The following is a 22,482-nucleotide window of genomic DNA, read 5'->3' on the forward strand; positions in this document are numbered from 1 at the left end:
TCTTGAATACCAGCATTAGGAAACACACAGCAGTTCTATTAACTCAGTGCTCGATCGTACAACACATGACGAGTTAACTCTGTAACGATATGTTCTAGTATGTCCTTTGTCACTTTCTTTTCTTTTATTTATTTTAAGTAGATAGAAATTTTATGAATAAAATTTTTTCTGCCTGTTCTAGATCTGAGAATGATTTCTGGCACAGTCGAGCCAGTCATATCATTTTACAAACTCGCGATAAAAAGTATATGCTGTGTTGATAATTAAGAACGCTTTTCCATTTTATTGACAATGTCAAATCCTATAAAATAATCAGTAAATGAAATCTAAGAATTATTAAAACCAGTTACAAGTTAAATGGATTTTATAATGGAAGCTACAGCAAACTAAAACAAATTTACATTTCATGACAGGTAAAATCGATAAGACACTAAAGAATGTCAGCGGATTTGGAAGTATCACATGGGCCAAGGTAAAAGACGTTTTCCTTTTTCAAGGTACAAGATGGTGCACAGCCGACGAAGCTTAGCTTAATAGTCCATGTATTATGTAAACAGTTCTAAAACGTATATAGCATTTTACTCTTGATATAATTCTGTAACTGAAGAATTGACAGCAATGTTCTATATAGAATTTCAATGTGTAGAGCGCGAAATATTTAGAAGTGCTATATAAAATAGAACCTCACGCCTAACAACAACAAAAACTATAGGAAATGCCAGAAACTAATTATGGTGTTTTTGAGTGCGCATTCCTTCATATATATATATATATATATATATATATATATATATATATATATAGTAATATCTGTGATTATAGACCGCTCAAGGTAATTTCAGTGTGGATGCACACTTCTCCCGACTCTTGTGAGACTCAATCGAAAGGTGCGAGCGAGTGGATAGTGGACAACTGGTCGGCTCTGGGCCGTGGTGTGTTACTTCCGTGCCGCGGCTCTCGTGTTTATAAGGGTCCACTGCCACCGTACTTCATGGTGCACTCTTACCGCTGTGGAACGATATGAGTAACGTTTCAGGCCGAACATCCACGACCAATAGCTTTTGAAGTAGAACAGTTCATACGAGAGGATCTGGGTTTGAACCCTCTGAAACTGATCAGAATACATTTTTCCATGACAAGAAGTGTTGTATACATCAAGATGTCGACGGAGGCGCTATGCGCTGAAGTCCGACGACACGCCGCCGGACTAAAATTGAAACACTCTGATGGACACGTAGGTGCAGTGACAGTGGACCACGCGGGATTCGGTCTCCGAACTTTGCGTGTGTTTGAGCTCCGGCTTGAGGTGCCTCAGGAGGTGGTCTTTGCCGCTTTCTAGCGATATTCAAACGTTTTGTGTCACCTCGCGGAGAAGTGGCAAACATTTACAACCCACCCAGTGTTAAGGGGACATTGTACATGAAATCGTTGAAATTTGACATTTTCCGTTTACTACTCTATAATGTAATTTGGACATTTTGGTATATAGTACATTATAATCAGACAGTTGTAAGACCTTCAAATAATATTTTGAATATAGACGTGTAACTGTCGCGGCTACGCATATACTGCCACAATTGAGCAGTCATATATTGGGAACTACACAGTCCAGTAGGCTGTGAATTGCTTCGTTTTGTGCCTACCGCTACCTTTCAGAAGTTGGCATTACGATTAAACAGATCAGTCCTTTGTTTCTGATACCAGTTTTCGTTGAATGTAGTGTGATTATCTGCTATTTTTGTAGTAAGCTAACTTCTATTGCTTTTTATATGTAAATAAAATGACTAAGCGTAAAATTAACTTCAAGAAAAGCAATTTTGCGGGTAACAGACATGTGAGACCTGCATTTTCTTCTAAAGTACTTGAAAACATGTGTGCTAGCAGTGAAGGAAACCACGATAATGTTTCTGAAGTGACCACGCCGTCTAATGCATCAAAAGGAAAGTAGCTTTAGAAACGGGTGTCAGTGGTAAAAGTAATGATATTATGGGCAACGTCATTATTGATCTGCAAATACTTGCACAAGTTCTTTCTGAAACTGTCTCTTGCTGTATTTGTGGTGGCGAAGGAAAACTTTATGAGGATATTGGAGTTAGAATAGGTGTTGTGTCTAAAGTAATTATTAAATGTCAGAAGTGCAAAAACGAATAAACATTTCATGCTTCATCAGTGTTCAGTTAATGAATTGTATGAAACTAATGTGAGAGTGGTCTATGGCCTTAGACGCATTGGTAAAGGTACAAGGGCTGGTAATGTTCTCCGCACTGTGTTGAATTTGCCAAAACTACCTTCTAGGTATACGAAATATCTAACAGCAATTGGGGACTCTGTAAATGCTGTGGCTGAAGAATCAATGGTTGCTGCTACATCAGAAGCTGTTGAACAAAATGAAGGTGACACAGGAATCAGCCTTTCTATGGATGGATCCTGGCAAAAGCGTGGGTTTAGTTCTAAAAATGGCTTTACATCTGTAAAAAGTATTGACACTGGAAAAGTTTTGGATTTTGAAGTTCTCAGTAAGTACTGCCAAGGTTGTACAGTGAACCAGAACAGATTACTTCATAAGCAGCATTGTGATGGCACAAGTGGAGTAATGGAGGTAAAAGGAGCAGTTAACATTTTCCAGCGTTTGCAGAAGGAGAGGGTTGTCAGATATGTGAATTATTTAGATGATGGAGACAGCAAGGCTTTCATTGCAGTACAAAACAGTAAGCCATATGATGTTCCTATACAAAAACTTGTGAGTGTAGGACATGTCAAGAAAAGGATGGGAACTCGTCTGCGTAACCCAAAAACCAAGCTGGGTAACACAAAACTGTCTGATGGCAAGGCAATAAAATGTGCTGGAAGACTAACGGGCAGAGTAATTGATGAATTACAGGAATATTATGGGAAGGCCATTAAGAGATAACTGTGACAATTTCGAGAAGATGAAATGAGCTGTTTGGAGCACTTTCTTTCAACGAATATCAACTGATGAAAAGCCATGTCATGCTTTGTGTCCACCTCCACCAAACACTTGGTGTAAATAAAATCAAGCTGAGTTTTCTGGCGCCCTGCATGAATTTACACATACACATTCTCTTCCTTTGGCAGTAATAGAGGCAATCAAACCTATTTCCAGAGATTTGGCAAATCCTGAGATACTAAAGAAGTGTTTATATCAGAAGACCGAGAATGTGAATGAGTCCTTCAGTAATGCTGTGTGGTGCCGTGTGCCTAAAAATGTATTTGTTGGCCTTATGACTCTAACATTAGCAATGTCTGAATCTGCAATAACTTTTAATGGTGGGAACTACGAAAGACTTAAGATTCTGGAGAAGTTAGGGGTAAGATTCGGACAGAACACAGCTAAAGGACTGCGGGAACTGGATGAGTTTCGTGTATGTGAAGCAGAGTTAGCTGCTCAGCAAATGACAAAAGATGAAAGAAAGCAAAGGAGGAGGCAAGGACTGGGCTGTTGTGACAATGAAGAAGACACAGACTGTGGGCCAGGGCAATGCTAGTGCACAAAAGATGCAGAAACGTGTGTACAAGGATTTGTAATAAAAAAGTTATAAACCTCAACATCTCTGAACTACATATTTTGCAATAAATGATCCGTTTTCTAAAAAAGTACTGATGGTAGGGACATGAAATGTACACAGCACCCCAAGTGTGAGATTCAACACAAATGAAACAAGAATAATAAAAACAAAAAAACTCAGGATATTTTAATGTTCATTTATTCACAAAATTCTGTCAAAAAATTGACTTTCTGAAAAAACAAACATAACATGCCCCACCAATAATTTTAGTAATAATTCTAGTACAGTGTATATAGAAAGGTGCATTCAATAATTATGGAAAATTGTAAGTTGGTATCTTAAAAAGTTTCCAAGATAATGGGTCACAAAATTCGATAATTTAACATTGGCGGTATAGGACATACAATGTCCTCTTAAATGGCGTCTGGCACATCAAAATTGAGCTGACAAAACATGTTCCTTCGTACCTGATGATTGGCGGTGTGCAGGCCAATGTCATGTATGATGGCCAGCCATGAACGTGCTCTTTATTTGGCCAGGAAGTATCCAGTCCAAATGTTTACGCCGACATTTGATACAGACACCGCTGGCGGAAGTGATCGCGGCACCGACGTTCATGTCCCTTGCTGTCACGTCACTTCAGGATATGCCTGAAATCTCGTCAACGACACCCACTGCATCACAACACACCGACGAAACCAGCAAGGCGTCACCCCCAGTGCTGGCACCGGAAACATTCACTCTGAGGACCTTGGCGGACGACCCTGCCTGAACTCCGGACGTCGAACTAGATGTCGTGCTGATTGCTGCCTTTACCCGGGTGGGTATAACGTCGGACAATGGGCGACCACATTCTGATGCGAAACAACACATTAGGAAACAGCAGTCGCCCAGGAAGCGCAAGAAACGCCGACGAACACGCTCCGATGACGCCCTCCTTCAGATGATCTCGCAAGATGACGACTGGATGTCTGATGGCAATCTTCCATATTGCTTCGTCACATGGTATGACCACTCCTGACGCCCCTCCCGTGAAGAATCCTCTCTCAGTCCAGAACACGAACTCAATGTTGCCAGTACTTGAGGACGACAGATACCCAACATCCATTGTCACAATGCCTGCTTCCCCCACTCCGACAGTAAACGGCTGTCACATGTCTTCGGCGTCGGTATCCTATGCTGATGATGTTGGAGAAGGAGCAGATCAGACTACCAGCATGTCCGAGCGAGAGCATCCCTCTGAGGTGCCTGAGACAGCGCCCTGCCAGTAATCGTGAGCAATGCGACAGACCTACTGGGTCTACACCTGCATGATGCTTCCACCACGCATTCTGCATCAACTGCAAGGGACCGTGCACAGCAATAGCGTGTCACCACAATGAATCTTGCCCTCACAAACTAGCCATGTTCCGAGATACCATCTACTCTGTGGATGTTGATATTGCACTCCTACAGGAGATGCTCGTCACTGACTTCAACATTTCTCATACCTCCGACACTGGTAGTGGCGTCGAATACTCCTACACGACTGGCTCCCTGCAGAGGATGTCGCATACCTCCCAAATGCATAGGGTATGACCCTCACCCTATTTGGCATGTGTACCATTAACATCTACGCACCGTCTGGCTCTAGCCGCCATCATGACTGACATACATTCTTCACTGAGAAGGTCACACAGGTCTTAACTGGCCACACGACTCGTCACCAATGTCTCCCTGGTGCCTTGGCATTGCTAGATTACAGCCAAGCCTTCGACCGTGTAGACCACTGCTATTTTCGGGCAGGTTTCCCGCCCCCCCCCCCCCCCCCATTTTATCACAGTCATTTTGAGCCTTTTGAGTGGCGCAACGTCCAGAATCATGTACAACGGCCGCCTCACGCCCCCTCTTGTCATAGCTCGATCTGTCTGGCAAGGCTGCCCCCTTTCCGCGATTTTATATGTTTTCGCTTTGGAACTCCTGCTCCAGGGACTGCGTCAATCTCTGGAAGGTAAGATGTTGCACGGGCACTGTTTGTGTTCCATGGCCTATGCCAACAGCCTTGTTCTTTATCTCCGCACTGAGGATGAACGCGCCCAATATGTCAACATCTATCGTGCCTCCCGGATACCACACGTGGCTCGGGTACTGCTGGTCCCAACTCTCCTGGCTCGACGTCCTTCGTCAGCTCAGGGGTGCTATTCAAAGTGCAATATGACTCCCTTGCACTCCCACAGGACCATGGTGAGATGGGATTAATACATGTGCCGACCAGAGTCACGGCGCTGTACATCAGCTCCCAACTCAAACTCTGGCATCGTTGCCCGCAAAGTCTCACTGGGCTCCTATTCCAAGACTTTGCGCTGGTCTCGTTGTCTGCCCCAGTTTTGGTCTCGACCATCCCATCCCACTTTTATCATATCTGGCGATTTTTCCTGGACTTCAGTTATGTCTACCGGTCTTCACTCCTTATACAGTTATTACAGAAGAAAACAGTTTACAAAGTGTTACAACAATGCCGCCCACCCAACCCCATCGAAATTAAGTATCCCCAGTACTTGTGGCAGCACATATGGAAAGCGGTCCATGCCCACTTTCTCGAATCCAACGTTCAATCAGCGTGGTATATCATGGCAAACAAGTTAACCGATATCGACTGCATTGCATCCATTTAGCTAACTCGTCCCTCTGCACCCGCTGTGGAGTGGACGACACAACCGCTTCCACTGTGGTCCAGCGTCCGATGTCTGGGCACTTGCGCGGCGTATTTTGGCGTTTCTTAAACGCCAAACACCCACTCAGATACACATCCACACATTTTATTCCCGGAGGGGACTTTTTACCCCACCAGCATTTGAAGTTCAGCCGATTCGCTTGCGTGTTTGAGGGAAAAAGAGCAGATATGATGTCAGCGTGACAAGAACTCGTCTGCAGTGGCTCTCAGGTTCCTCTCCAAGTTACTCCGCAAGTGTATTCGGCAGAGATGGAAAAGAACAAAATCCACAAATGCCTCCTTTACTCAGAAAAGCGAGGTAAGAAATTATTGTCTTCCTTGATGGCAGTGAACACACAGATGCAGAGAAATGAGTCCGCGACTTGACAGCAGAGTATGTCTGTAACAGAAACACAGCGATTCACTGTGTAAAGTAATGTGATCTGAACTGCCCCAGAAGGGGACGAGGAAACGGAATGAAACCCCACGGGTTTAGAGAGGATGTCATGTTATTCCAGTGCTTTCAAAACCGACTCAAATTTACAAAGTGCTTGGCCGTAAGAGCCGACTTATCACTATGATGTTGCGCGTTTGGCCCGGATACATGCACTGATTCGGCTGGGGCAAGGGGGGGGGATGTCATAAAGCCGTTGTGTTCTGTTCTTAGACATGCTGGCCCACAGCTGTTGTTAGCTGCTCCTTGTTATCCTGGCACTACCGAGGGGGGAAGACGATCGTGTTCGACGCATGGCTCTGACGCATCGTATTGCATCTGCAGCAGCAACCTGACACAACGAACCGTTACAAATCGGTTACTTCAAGGACAGTTCCGAGATAAACGCCCTGTAGCATGCATTTCACTGACCCCACAACACAGTCATTTGCCACTTCAGTGGTTGAGACGGCCTGCTGACCCCGCAGGACAGGACAGGTAGTTTAAGTTGTGGAAAGTGGCCAAAATAAGCGACTGTTAGTTACACTCGAACTTACAACCTTTTATTTGATCAAACATCACAAGAGCCAAGAAAAAATTAAAAAAAAAACACGGCTTTAGTTTTGGAACTTTATTAGCGGCTGAATGCGCCGTACAATCTCATGCCTTAAGGGCAAGACCACTTTAATTTAAAAACGGCTGAAAGCCAATAAAGCTCAACCAAAATTAGAAATTTAAAAGGCAAAACTTTATCCTAAAACAGTTCCTTGATTAGGTTGAAGGCTCAAAGAATTTGACACTTTAAGAGCAAAACAACTTAAATTCAGAATCGGCTGAAGGCCAACACTTAAGACTCAATAACATTAATTTTAAAAATGCCAAAGGCCTTACGTAAAACAGTTCTTAAATTAGGCTGACGGCCCAAACTAACTAACAGCTCAAGAGCAAAACGACCTTAATCTAAAAATCGGCTAGAAGCCATACAAGTTCAAACAAGAACAAACAAGAAAAGGCAGTACAACCAAGGGCACTCAGAAGTTCCGAGGGTTCGGCCTGGAATTCAAACACTAACGCCCGCTTAGGTGAGACAGGCAGTCCGCCCAACCATTGTTGATCTAACGACAACCAAACCAACAGACAATCAACGGACCCACGAAAAGATAACCTCCGCTTCACCCAGCCAGCACACGACAGGGAGCTCAATTGAACAATGTAGAAGGTATTGGCACCCACAACCAATTATACATTGAGCTGTCAAACTACACACCATGCTGGACAGTGACAACATGATGAGGAAAATACACTGCCTGAATATACGTCAACGGCCAGGGCAGGTAACCGGAACGTTAACGGCCACAAGACAGAAGATTCTGCTGGTGCACTTCAATTCAAATAACCATGTACAGTTAAACTCCACCGGAGGTCGGCTAAAATTTGCCACCTTGAAAACACACGTTGTTGCTCGCGGGAACATCCCAACATCCGACAACGAACTCCAAACGACACAATGTGAACAATCGTAACTTGCTGGTACATTAATTCAAAACTCAACCTTCATGTCCAGGATCGGTGAGCTACGAACCTCGTAGCAATGGGAACAGCACCACACACTCCGACACAATATAGAGGCCGCCAGCAGGCCCGGCCAAACTACGGACTGCGGAGATTTCCTCGCTGATCGACGCCAACCGACCGACTCCGAGGCCCGGAAATGGTGAAAGGACCAAATATACGTCGGCCGATGAGACGACGAACCGAACGACCAACCAACGGTCGTCCCGCTCCAATTTCCCTCCGTCGGACAGTTCGTGTGTGTCGCAAGCGGTCGGCGATCACTGGCTGTCGGCACCTCACCAGCGCTCCGTCCCCGACTTCACTGCTGCTGCGTCCCGACTGCACTCCTGGTCCAACTGACCGCCACACACGACGACCCGGAAATACAATCGGTCGTTCCAGAGATGGTACGACAAAGCACTTGCCGATACGCGCTGCTGCTGCTGCTCATGGGCAAGTAATTCAGGAAGTTAGTGACGCCAGTAAATGGAATAAGAAAACGAGGCGGCAGTACTGCAATAGATGACAAACAATGAATGAGATAAACGCGAGCCGTGCGCGGCTCAGTGGTGTCAAGTGAGAGATTGAAGGGCAGGCTGGAGGTCACTGGTGTTTTCTGATGACAGCTGGTTCTGCCTCTGTTCCAGTGATAACCGTGTGTTGGTTAGAAGGAGGACAGTTGAGGGCCTGCAATGAACCTGTCTGCGTGCTAGACGCACTGGAACTACACCTGGAGTTACGGTGTGGGGTGTGATTTCGTAGGACAGTTGGAGCACTCTCTTGGTTTCCCCACACACGCTGACTGCAAATTTCGACGTCAGTCTGATGATTCGACCTGTAGTGCTGCTATTCCAGCAGGTGTTTTCCAACAGGATACCACTCGCCCTCATACCGCTGTTACAAACCCACACGCTCTACGGGGTTTCGGCATGTTGCCCCGTATCCAATCCAGCAGATATGGCACATCATCCACAACCAGCATTAACTGCCCCTGTATTGACAGACCAAGTGCAAAAGTCGTGGAACTACATCCCATAAACTGACATCCAGCACCTGTACAACACAATGCATGCATCTTTGCACGCTTCAGTTTAGCACTCTGGCGGCTACACAGGATCTTGAAGTACCAGCATTTCACCTCTACAGTGGCTTCCGTCGAGCGTACATTAACTTGTGATCTTGCAACGTTAATCTCTTAAACATGTTACCTAGACATATGTATTTCGGAAATTTCACTACTCTATTTTAATTATTTTTTTGATGATACGATTTTTTCCGTGGTATATAAATAAAAACTAAACACAGCCAACCTTGTATACAAACAATAACTCGGACTCCATTGGAATGCGCTTCACTATATCAGAGCGAGACACTACGTCTCCCTACAGTATGTCAAGCATAACTGAACTGCTCTAGAGAATATTAACCTGTCGCTGGTCTGCTACGGTGTCAATCACGGCTTTCGTCGCCGGAGAAGATCTTTGCCAGCCAAGTAAAGCAATAGTGCTCGCTATGTTCCCTACTCGATCCTGCGGAGACTGGTCACATTCACATTAAGTGTACAGACAACATTTAACGTGCTAAGAGAAAACTTAACTGCAGTTTTGAAATAAGCGTGCCTTTTTAACTCTAAAACAGCCCAAAAATAAACTCAGTAGAAAATGTGTTACAAAACTGTTCGCCGGTGTTAATGAAACTTATATTCCTTCTGTACAGCGTCCTGTGCAAGTGTTCTGAGATGTTCAAACAAGGTTTCAGCATTTCGCCTACAACATGTAATTCTCTAAATAATAATTAAAAGTAAAATGAGACCTTACCCTGACGTATAACTTGTCGCTGATCTGTACTCTTAGCGATAGCTTCACAATGAATAACACCACTTTACGTATCTAGATCAGTCACGGGCGAGTTGTCCAAATCTTTTACGTACTCGTACTTTTGAGTAACACTGAAAACAGCTTCATTAAAGTTCGGGGACACTCGATTACAGTTACTGATGTCTGTCGTTTTCATTACCAATGATATACTAATGTTTGCATGTTATTATGGCATGGCAAATAAACAGAGGTTCCATGAAGTACGTATATCTAACAGTTACTGGCCTTTGTTAATAATAAACCATCAGTCTCGGCGTTTTGGCACCTGCAACATTAGCCTTGCCGCACAGTAGTGTAATCAAGCTGCTTCTCACGCCTTCAGCTATGCGACTCTTGCATGTGAACCTGCATGTGAACAAATGAAGACTTGTTGTCAACAATCCATCCTATTCACGTCCTTTATTGACACTGTACACAACACCCTTAAAGTTCTCTATTATAGTATCTGATTAAATATACTGAAGGTAATAAAGTAGGAAAAATACGTCATTCTTGTGAGGGAGACGTCACTTTGGTTCGATCTGCTAGCATCTTTTGCTTTTTGGTTTCACTAGGTGGCAGTCCGGAACTAAATCGGCCACCTTCCTGACATCAAAGAACTCGCCTACAAATTGGAAGCCTCTATTTACGGTTTTTAAATGCCAGGACTAACAGTCTCAGTTTGGAAAGATCGCTGTTTTTGTTATGTGTCTCAATTCGAGATGAGGAAATTTTTGATGTCCAGTAAGATTATTATAGGTGACAATAAAACGTTATCCACAATTCTACGATACACCGAGGTTAGCGACATTACATACTGTGGTGTCACCGCCAGACACCACACTTGCTAGGTGGTAGCCTTTAAATCGGCCACGGTCCGGTAGTATACGTCGGACCCGCGTGTCGCCACTATCAGTGATTGCAGACCGAGCGCCGCCACACGGCAGGTCTAGAGAGACTTCCTAGCACTCGCCCCAGTTGTACAGCCGACTTTGCTAGCGATGGTTCACTGACAAATTACGCTCTCATTTGCCGAGACGATAGTTAGCATAGCCTTCAGCTACGTCATTTGCTACAACCTAGCAAGGCGCCATTATCATTTGCTATTTATCTTGTGATGCATGTACCGTCAGACCGATGTTTACCAATTATGGATTAAAGTTAAGTATTCCAGAAGCTACGTACTTTTTTTACTAGACTCAACTCCTTTAACTGTTCCAGACCTCACGCCAGCCTGCGTGAACTTAAACGCGTGCCTTTCGGCTAACTCATAGTGGCCTGGCTGTCTTGCCAAGTCACAACACATACGAGTAGTACTGGGCATCTAACGATAGACCCTTCGTGGAAAGGGAGCAAGTCGGTGACTTTTTCCATTATCTTGGGACTCCTCAAAACTCCTGCTACCTACTATAAACTGTTATTAAATGGGAAATAATGCCTTTCGCATAATCTACATAGAAACGTACAGGTATCTCATCAGCCCCATTTACCGTTCCAGTTGAGCGATTTTAGGTGAACTTCTGTTCCGCGATCACTCTTGCAGTGACTGAAAGGGAGAAAGAGGGTGTTATAACTATTACTTATTATAGACACGTATATCCTCCATTAGTATACGTTCGTTGCATGACTGAGAATGAATTAAGCGTCTATATTCACCGACAGTGTATTTCCGTAGAGACACAATTAGATGGAGAAAATGACTAAATTCAAAAAAATTACAGAGGCTGTGGAGGTTTGGTGGATGCGTATAGTTTGCCACAGCTCCCTGGAACAGTATTCAGACAAGAATTTACATTTTAAATCGACAGACATGAACTGACATCTTCGATGTTTGCTTACAAGGGTAACCAACAAAATGCACAAGATGTGACGCTCTTTCCTTATCAGGCCGACATGTAGACAATACACTGCGAAAAATTGTCAGTAGCATAGTCAACGTGATGAACACCACTCATAGGAAGAAATATTCATACTATTTAGAATTTACAGGCACGCTATGACATTTAAGGGCTGTTTGTTGCTATATATTAAATGGTAGGTAATTCACATTTAGGAGACATAATCATCGGCGGTGATCCAACAGAAAACAGCATCACCAACTCAATATCCGAATGAACGATCTGAGAACACAGTCACTACGAAACAATGAAAGCGTTCCCAGTAAACTAGTATACGAACATTGTATCGTAATTTCAAATGGTTCAAATGGCTCTGAGCACTATGGGACTTAACATCTGAGGTCATCAGTCCCCTAGTACTTAGAACTACGTAAACCTAACTAACCTAAGGACATCACACACATCCATGCCCGAGGCAGGATTCGAACCTGCGACCGTAGCAGTCGCGCAGTTCCGGACTGAAGCGCCTAGAACCGCTCGGCCACCACGGCCGGCTCGTAATTTCAAATGCCCTCAACGTACACATACATAAAACCAGAAGTCTACATAAATAAATTCAAAAGTCTAATTATTTATAATATTCTGTGCAATAAATAAGTGCCAAGATTTGTTATAGCCCAACAGTCCAAAATGTTTCGAGACTGGATTAATAAAAAGCAGGGAAAAGTTAACGTGGAGGTTTTAATGCTTCAGGTGTTCGACATATTCTACACCGCGCTGTCGTCTCCCCCTCCCCAACCGTTCCCACCACACTAAACACACACACACATCAGCACAACGCACAGAACGTTCATACAACCATGTTAACTATCTATCAGAAAAGTTCTTCTTTAGAATGTTGTTCAGCTTGCGTGTCACGCTAGCTTGAATCTTATGTAGCCAAAGCATTTACGCTTCACGTGACTTTCTGCACTTTTGTTATTTTGTGATAGGTTCATACTGATAACATGAAGCGTCGCCATCGCTGATGATTTGTGAAGGTGTGCAGGACAAGCTTTGCAAACACCTTTCTCTTCTTCGAAACAGTCTGGATAATATCCTGAATGCTTGAGTTAGAGATGTTGCTCCATTGCAATTTGTGATGCAATAACGTTGCCACACTACACCAGCACGCCCACTACTTACAACTGCCTGTCCACAACTGTCTGGTCGTATGCCCATCTGTCGGCTACAGTTGTTAGCTGAAGCTGCCACTGTAGTTACTGCGCTGACATCGCCTGTACCCCAGGAATAATATCACTCACAGAACTTTTTGGACGGACAGCGTATATCATACTTCATAGCATCCCACTATATGCCGGCCGGTGTTGCCGAGTGGTTCTACGCGCTTTAGTCTGGAATCGCTCGACCGCTACGGTCGCAGGTTCGAATCCTGCCTAGGGCATGGATGTATGCAATGTCCTTAGGTTAGTTAGGTTTAAGTAGTTCTAAGTTCTAGGGGACTGATGAACTCAGATATTAAGTCCCATAGTGCTCAGAACCATTTGAACCATTTTGAACCCATTGTATATTTCTTCAGTACCTATTCAGTGCGATATAACTGAATTTATTCGAACAGTTATCGTTCGTGAAGCAGCCTGTGAGCTGTAGCTCCTTAGAATGCTGATGACGAACCCCAAAATTTAGTTGGCAAGGAAAGCATATTGTGTAGTGCGATGTTTCTAGTCAGGCAACCAGGATATAATAGTCTGATACTCTGAATTCGACGGAATATCGTTCGTAAGTACACTATGATGTGAAGATGCAGAATACTGTTCGTCATTACATCTGCATCTATATCTACGTAGATAATCCGCAAGCCACCGTTCGGTGTGTGGTGGAGGGTACCCTGTACGACTGCTTGTCGTTTCCTTCCCTGTTCCGCTAGCAAATAGAGCGAGGGTGATGTGGGTTGGCACGAGAGCCAACACCGGGTTACTAGAGGAAGCCGAAAGGCACGCGTTTTAGCTCACGCAGGCTGGCGTGAGGTCTGTAACTGGACAAGGAAATTAGAATTTAGAAAAACGGACGTAGCTGGTGGAATTCTTAACTTTAATCCATTAATGATGAGCGTCGCTCTTGACGATACATGATTACAGTAACTTCAACTGGTAATGGCGCCTTGCTAGGTCGTTGCAAATGACGAAGCTGAAGGCTATGCTAACTATCGTCTCGGCAAATGAGAGCGTATTTTGTCAGTGAACCATCGCTAGCAAAGTCGGTTGTACAACTGGGGCGAGTGCTAGGAAGCCTCTCTAGACCTTCCGTGTGGCGGCGCTCGGTCTGCAATCACTGATAGTGGCGACACGCGGGTCCGACGTATACTAACGGACCGCGGCCGATTTAAAGGCTACCACCTAGCAAGTGTGGTGTCTGGCGGTGACACCACATTCCTCCCCCGCAAATCGGCGTACGGTTGTGGCATAAGGCTTCCGCCCCCCGTGGGGAGGACCCCATGTTGACGTATGCGACGAGGTGGGGAGCCTAACAACAGGCGAGGCTGTGCCACCCGCACCCTGCCATTCGGACCGCGGGGAGCTAGGAAACGCCTGAAAACCTGCTCCAGGGTGCATGCCAACATGCGGTGTATGCGCCCGCAGAGAGACAGGAGGGGCCGAAGGGTCGACCTCCATCGGGTCAGGGCACCCGACGGGCGAAGACGACATATGGTCCGGAGCGGGCAAGAGTTCCTTGTCGGAGGACATCCGGTCACGGGAAGCGATCGGCGGCGCGTGACCCAGGGAGGCGCCCGGCGGCTGCAGCGAAGCGTCCACTGCGGGCGTCGCCGGCGGGAGAACAGGCGGCGGCGGCGGCGGCGCGTCGCCATGGGGCAAAATGGAAGGCAGCGTCGGTAACACCTGGGGCTGAGGCGAGCCAGTAGTTGGGTCCCCAGGGCGCTGACCGGACGGCACCGTCGCTGAAAGCAGACGGCGAGCGGCAGATCCCATGCGACGACAGAGGCGCAGCTGGTTGAGATGCCGGCGCACCTCACCAGAGGCCCCCAAAACCAGATACATAGCGCGACCGAGGCAGCGAAGAATGCGCCCTTCGAGCCAACGCCGTGAACCTCGGTAGTGACGATAGTAGACAACGTCGCCTGGAGCAAAAGCAGGTGTCTGCCGCTGCACAGGAACCTGATGTGGCGGATGTAGCAAAGACATCAAGGTTCGATGATGACGGCCGTGGAGCAACTCAGCCGGCGAGCAACCATCTCGGGGCTGAGAGCGATACGAGGACAAAAAGAGCAATAACGCGTCCTCCCGAAAATGCGACTCTTTTAACTTCAACATCTGTGACTTGAAAGTCCTGACCAATCGTTCAGCGGCACCGTTAGACTGTGGCGAAAACGGCGCGGACGTCAGATGTTTAATACCATTGGCTTTGCAGAATGACAAATTCTGCGAACATGAGCTGTGGGCCATTGTCGGAAACAATAGTCTGTGGAAGACCTTCAATGCAAAAGATAGCAGATAACGCTTGGATGGTGGCAGATGACGTCGTGGAAGACATCCGGACAACAAAAGGAAAATTACTGAAGGAATCCACCACAACCAACCATCGAGCATTCCAGAATGGGCCAGCAAAATCGATGTGTAAGTGTTGCCAAGGGGAAGCAGCTTTTCGCCATGCAAAGAATTTCCGCGGTGGGGATGATTGTTGTTCGGCACACACCATGCAAGAAGAGCACATATTCGTAATCGCGGCATCGATTCTGAACCAAGCACAGTGCTGACGAGCAAGTTGTTTCGTTCTCACTATACCCCAATGTCCTTGGTGGAGAAGCTGTAAGACAGAGGACTGTAACGAACGTGGGACCACGACCCTGGACTGATCATTATCAGAACGCAACAGCAAAACACCACGTCGCACAAAAAGTCTCTCCTTGTGAGAAAAAAATCGGCGAACCAACGGATTCCCGAATCGTGACTTTGACAAGGGCCATTGCGTAGCAACAGAACGCAGAACGGTAGCAAGGACAGGGTCAGCAGCTGTGGCTGTAGCTACACGACGAAAATCAATCGGAAAGGATTCGACCACGTCATCGGTTGCCGAATCAATGAACATGCAAGCAAGTTCGGAGGAATCGAATGCTCTATCCTCAGCAACAGGCAAACGGGACAACGCATCGGCATTTCCGTGCTTAGCAGTGGATCGATACAAGATATCGTAGCGGTACTGCGAGAGGAAAATAGACCAGCGAATGAATTTCTGCGCTGGATGTGGAGGTACAGGCTTGTTCGGATGAAAAAGCGAAGTCAAAGGTTTGTGGTCTGTGATGATGGTAAATTGACGACCATACAAGAGATCATGAAACTTTGTAACACCAAATACGAGAGCCAATGCTTCTTTCTCGATCTGTGAATAATTTCTTTGCGCAGACGAGAGTAATTTGGACGCAAAGGCAATAGGGCGATCGTGCGATCCATCTTTGTGCGCAAGCACAGCACCGATCCCGAAATCCGATGCATCTACCATCAACAAAAGGGGCTTCTGGGGATCGAATGGCGTAAGGCAAGTATTGGAAAGCAACGCCGATTTCAACTGGCGAAAGGCGCGTTCGCATTCCGTCGTCCAGACGAACGGAACACCTTTACGGCGTAAGCGATGAAGCGGAGCTGAAACGGATTATTTATGATAATAGTTGATTTTTCCCAGCACACTCTGTAGCTGCTTCAAATTCTGCAGCGAAGGCAAGTCTTGTATGGCACGGAGGTGCTCGGGACTAGGATGTATGCCTTGGGCATTGAGTACATGTCCCAGGTAGGGTAAGCCACGAGCAAAAAACACACATTTATCCTTCCGCAAGCGAAGACCATTTTGTCGGAAGACCCGAAATAATGTTCTGAGATTGGCTAAATGTTCTTCTTCCGTCTTTCCGGAGATCACAATTTCGTCCAGATATTTGGCTGCAGTAGGGACCGACACACAAACAGTTTGTAGATATTGCTGAAACAATGCAGGGGCGGATGCACACCCGAATGGCAGTCGTTTGAATCGATACAAACCAAGATGCGTGTTAACCACCAAAACGCACTGGGATTCTTCGTCCACCGCTATTTGCAAGTACGCATCTGCTAGGTCCAACTTCGAAAAATATTTACCCGGGCCCAGTTTGTCAAAAAGATCTTCCGGGCAGGGTAAAAGAGAAGTTGCAATCACTAGTTGTGGATTCACTGTTGCCTTGAAGTCCACACAAAGTCTCAATTTTCTCGAAGGTTTTGGCAAAATTACTAAGGGTGATGCCCAGAGAGAAACCTGCACGCGTTCAATTACACCTTGTGATTCCAAATCGTGTAATGTTTTTGCGACCTCATCACGCAATGCGTGGGGAACATTGTGCACTCTGAAAAATTTCGGTTGTGCGTGTACTTTCAGTTCCAAATGTACTTTATAGTTCTTAGCTCAACCAAGGCCCGGTGCAAAAATGTCTGCAAATTCTTCACATAGACGAGAAACACTGTCTGAAGGCACAATCTGGTTCACTGATAGGACCTGATTTACTATAGACAAGTTAAACAACTGAAATAAATCGAAACCAAACAAGTTCACCGCAGAAGAAGAACGAAGGACATAAAATGACACTAGTTTTGTTTGTCCTTTGTATGTTGCAAAAAGGCTGCACTGTCCCAACACAGGGATATCTTGACCTGAATAGCTTGTTAACTTAACATTTGCGGCACACAACGGAGGTGTGCCCAGCAGTTTGTAAGTGTCTTGATTGATCAATGAAACTGCAGCTCCGGTATCGAGCTGGAATGGTATCACTTTGCCGTTAATGTCCAAGTCTACAAGAAGTTTATTGTCCTGCTGACAACAAGAGCGACTGTCTCGTGCAACGTGAACTGACTCTGGTACATAATCACTTGTGACTTGACGGGATTTCCGGCGATGTCGACGCACACTAGTTGTGGGACGAACACAGTCACTGTTAGAGAGAGTGGCACTGGGCGGAGTGGAATGAACTACATGAATTTCCATGGGCGAAGTTTTGCAAGCCTGAGTATCCTTGGTTAGATTCCGATTCCGGCGCGAAGCAAAGGGCCTGGAATGGTTGTGAGTGTCTGATCTGAACTTTTTCTGCCAAACACTCTGAACATGTCCTTTTTTATTACAGAAAAAGCAAATAGCCTGGCATGACGGGCAATTCTCACGCTAATGTCTAGTAGCACACCGCGGACTTGATTTTAGCACTGCATTTGCGTGCCTGCGCGGCACATGTGACTGAGAGCCTGGCGGCAGCGGCGCGGCCGGGCGCGAGGGCTGTTTACCGCTCCGTGCAGCTCGCCCGGCGGGCCGGTTAACCTGACACACGGCTGGTTGAGTTTCAAATGATTCCTGAACAAAGTCAAGTGTCTCCTGCCGATCCAATATGTCCATCACTTGTTGAAGGGAGGGATTGACTAGTTTCAAAATCTGTTCCCTTATACGAACATCAGAAACGTTCTGTGCAATTGCATCACGTACCATAGTATCTGAATAATGGAGTCCACATTGACACTCAAAAGCACAATCCCTAGTAAGGCCTTGCAAGGTTGCAACCCACTCCCGATTAGTCTGACCTGCCGTACGTTTTGTACGAAAGAAGGTATACCTTTTTGCAACTACATTGACTGATTCTTTGAAATATGCATCTAATGCAGACAGAATTTCGTCGTAGGACAGAGTTGCTATGTCCCGGCGGGGAAATAATTTGACTATCACACGGTACGTATTCACGCCGACTGAAGACAACAAAAACGGCTGCCGCTCGTTACCTTGAATTCTGTAGGCGGCGAGATGGAATACAAATTGGCGTGACCACTCCGCCCAGCTTTCCAGTGCAGCATCAAAAGGACGAAAAGTCAGTGCAGCTGCGTGTTGTGGCTGCATTAGCGGTGGAGCGGCGGCTGCCGCATCGTTTTGCATTGCACATTGATCTGGACGAGCTGTCCAAGGGCATACAGTAAGGCCTGCGTCTGCTGATTCTGTAAGCGATAAAATTCGGACAGTACATCTGGAGATTGTGGCGAAGCCATTACACAAGTAAATCAGGGCAATTTCGATAAGAATGCGGGGGCCTCGTCGCCAAATGTTGTGGGTTGGCAGGAGAGCCAACACCAGGTTACTAGAGGAAGCCGAAAGGCACGCGTTTTAGCTCACACAGGCTGGTGTGAGGTCTGGAACAGGACAAGGAAATTAGAATTTAGAAAAACGGATGTAGCTGGTGGAATACTTAACTTTAATCCATTAATGATGAGCGTCGCTCTTGATGGTACATGATTATAGTATCAATAGTAACTGGTAATGGCGCCTTGCTAGGTCGTTGCAAATGACGTAGCTGAAGGCTATGGTAAGTATCGTCTCGGCAAATGAGAGCGTATTTTGTCAGTGAACCATCGCTAGCAAAGTCGGTTGTACAACTGGGGCGAGTGCTAGGAAGTCTCTCTAGACCTGCCGTGTGGCGGCGCTTGGTATGCAATCACTGATAGTGGCGACACGCGGGCCCGTCGTATACTAACGGACCGCAGCCGATTTAAAGGCTACCACCTAGCAAGTGTGGTGTCTGGCGGTGACACCACAGAGGGAATAACGACTGTCTATATGCCTCCATACGAGCCCTAATTTCTCGTATCTTATCTTCGTGGTCCTTACACGCAGTGTACGTTGGCGGAAGTAGAATCGTTCAGCACTCAGCTTCAAATGCAAGCTCTCTAAATTTTCTCAACAGTGTTTCTCGAAAAGAATGTCGCCTTCCCACCGAGGATTCACATTTGAGTTCCCAAAGCATCTCCGTAACACTTTGGTGTTCTTCCAACCTACCGGTGGCAAATCTAGCAGCCCGCCTCTGAATTGCTTTGATGTCTTATTTCAATCCGACCTGGTACAGATCCCAAATACTCAAGCAGCACTCAAAAATAGGTGGCACAAGCGTCCTATATGCCATCTCTTTTACAGCTGAAACACTCTGTCATAAAATTCTCCCAGTAAACCGAAGACGACTATTCAGCTTCTCTTCCACAGTTCTCATATGCTCGGTCCACCTCATACTGCTTTGCAACATTATGCCCAGATATTTAAACGACTTGATTGTGTCAAACAGGACACTACTAATATTGTATCCAAACTGATTCACAGTTAACAATACTGATTCAAAACTACTTGCCCAAGCGTACGCTGCAACAGTTATCGGTTAATGAATTTCTGTGCACACTGCACACCATTCACTCTGCTTTGAGCAAGACTGTGGAAACCATCAGCAGGATCGTGCCTTGAGCTCACTGTGGCCATTCGTCTACCACACTAGAGCAATGTGTAAACTGCATTTGACAATGGTGACTGGAATACGCTGTTTGAGATTCTCAAGATAGGAGGAATAAAATATACATAGGGAAATGTTATTCACTACCTGTACTAGAACAGAAACCAGACTGCAGTTGTAACAGTCGAAAGGTGACAAAAGAGTGAGTTGCTATTCAATCTGTACATTGAGGAAGCTGTGAAGGAAACCAAGGAGAAACTGACAATACGAAATTAAATTCACGGAGAACAAATAAAAACTTTGAGAATTGCCGATGACATTATAATTCAGTGAGACACGGCAAAGGGATTGAAGAGCAGTTAAACAGAACGGATAGTGCCATGTAAAGTGATTATGAGGTGAACGTCAGTAAAAGTAAAACAAAGGTAATATAATGTAGTCGCATTAAATGAGCCTGTACTGAGGGAATTAAATTAGGAAATGAGACAAAATATAGATGAGTTTTGCTATTTGGGCACCAAAATACCTATTGATGACCGAAGTAGAGAGGATGTAAAATGCAAACTATCAACAGGTAAAGACTGATTAACTTATGGTAGTTGGGGTTCAGAGTCACGAAAATTTTGTAAATGTCATCATCTCCTATGACTGCACAGTTACCACACTTGTTCATGGCAATACTGCAGATAAATAATCTTTTCTGCAGAGGCTAAGGAGTCATTTACAAAAGAGCAAGAAAAGTATTTCTGAAGAAGAAAACTGTTAACCATCGAATGCAAACTTAAATCTTAGGAAGTCTTTTGTCAGGGTATTTGTCTGTACGGTAGCCTTGTACATAAGTGAAAGACGGACGATAAACAGTTCAAACAGGAAGGAAATTGAAGCTTTTGATATGTGGTGCTACAGGAGAATGCTGAAGATTCGAGAGGGGGATCGAATAACTAATGTAGAGGTACAGAATCGAACTGGCTAAAGAAAAAAATTATTGCATAGAATGATTAAAATAAGAGGTCGGTTCTTGGCAACGAGGCAATAACGGATTCGTCATTTTGGTGTGTGTGTGTGTGTGTGTGTGTGTGTGTGTGTGTGTGTGTGTGTGTGTTGTGAGGACGGAGGAAGAGATTGAAACTGTAATGGTAGACCATGGCTCAGTAGATAAGCGGTTTCAAGTCGGGATGCAGCTGTATACTGCACAGCTTTCTGCACAAGAGTTAAGGAAGTGCGATCCAAGTGCAGGTTTCATTTCTGCCGAGTATTAACTGAGTGAAAGCTGCTTATTCTTGGGAATAAACTGTCAGTAACAAATACAGTGTCAAAATACCCAGTCTAATGAACAGGGGTCGACAAGAGGTTCGCAAACTTACACCACTTATTGCTCGAACTGCCCGTTTCTGAGTCAAAAGTCCTTTTAGAATGGGAAGCGTTACCCCAAAATATAATTCCATACGACATAAAGGAATGAAAATAAGCAAAAGAGATTAATTTTCGTGTCGAACACTCACTTACTTCAGATACCATTCGAATAGCAAAAATGGCAGCATTAAGTCTTTGAACAAGATCCTGATCGTGGGCTTTCCGCGACACTTTACTATTTATTTGAACTGTTCAGTTTCACCAATCATATTCCCATTCTGTGAGATTAAAACATTGGGTTTTGTTGAATTGCAAGAAACTGTAAAAACTGAGTCTTACTGAGATTTAGCGTTAGTTTATTTTCTACAAGCCATGAACTTAGGTCATGAACTGCACTATTTGAAACCGAGCCAATGTTACACGCAACATCCTTTACTATCAAGCTAGTGTCATCAGCAAACAGAAATATTTTAGAGTTATCCGTAACACTAGAGGGCATATCATTTATATAAATAAGGAACAGGAGTGGCCCCAACTCTGATCCCTCGGGCACCCTCCCCGCCCCCTCCTCCTCCTCCTCCATTGGAACGTACCCCACTCAGATCCCACATCACAGCCATTGTCAACTCTGTGAATGATGACATGTGCTGTCTGTGTGTTAGAGTAAGAGGTGAAGCAATTATAGCTATGCTCTTGTTCCGTAATGGTCCAACTTTTGGAGCAATATTTTGTGGCCAACACAATCAAAAGCCTCAGTTAAATCGAAAAATATGCCTAGCGTTCGAAACCTTTTGTTTAACCCATCCAGAGAAAAGAGAATATACCCTTTCGAGCTGTTAAACTTCTTCTAAAGCCGAACTGTACATTTGATAGAAAATAACGTGGTATAAAATGATTAATTATCCTTACACACACAGCCCTTTCAACAACTTTAGCATCCACTGATGACAT

Source organism: Schistocerca americana, chromosome 7, assembly GCF_021461395.2.
Source record: "Schistocerca americana isolate TAMUIC-IGC-003095 chromosome 7, iqSchAmer2.1, whole genome shotgun sequence".
Lineage (NCBI taxonomy): Eukaryota > Metazoa > Arthropoda > Insecta > Orthoptera > Acrididae > Schistocerca > Schistocerca americana.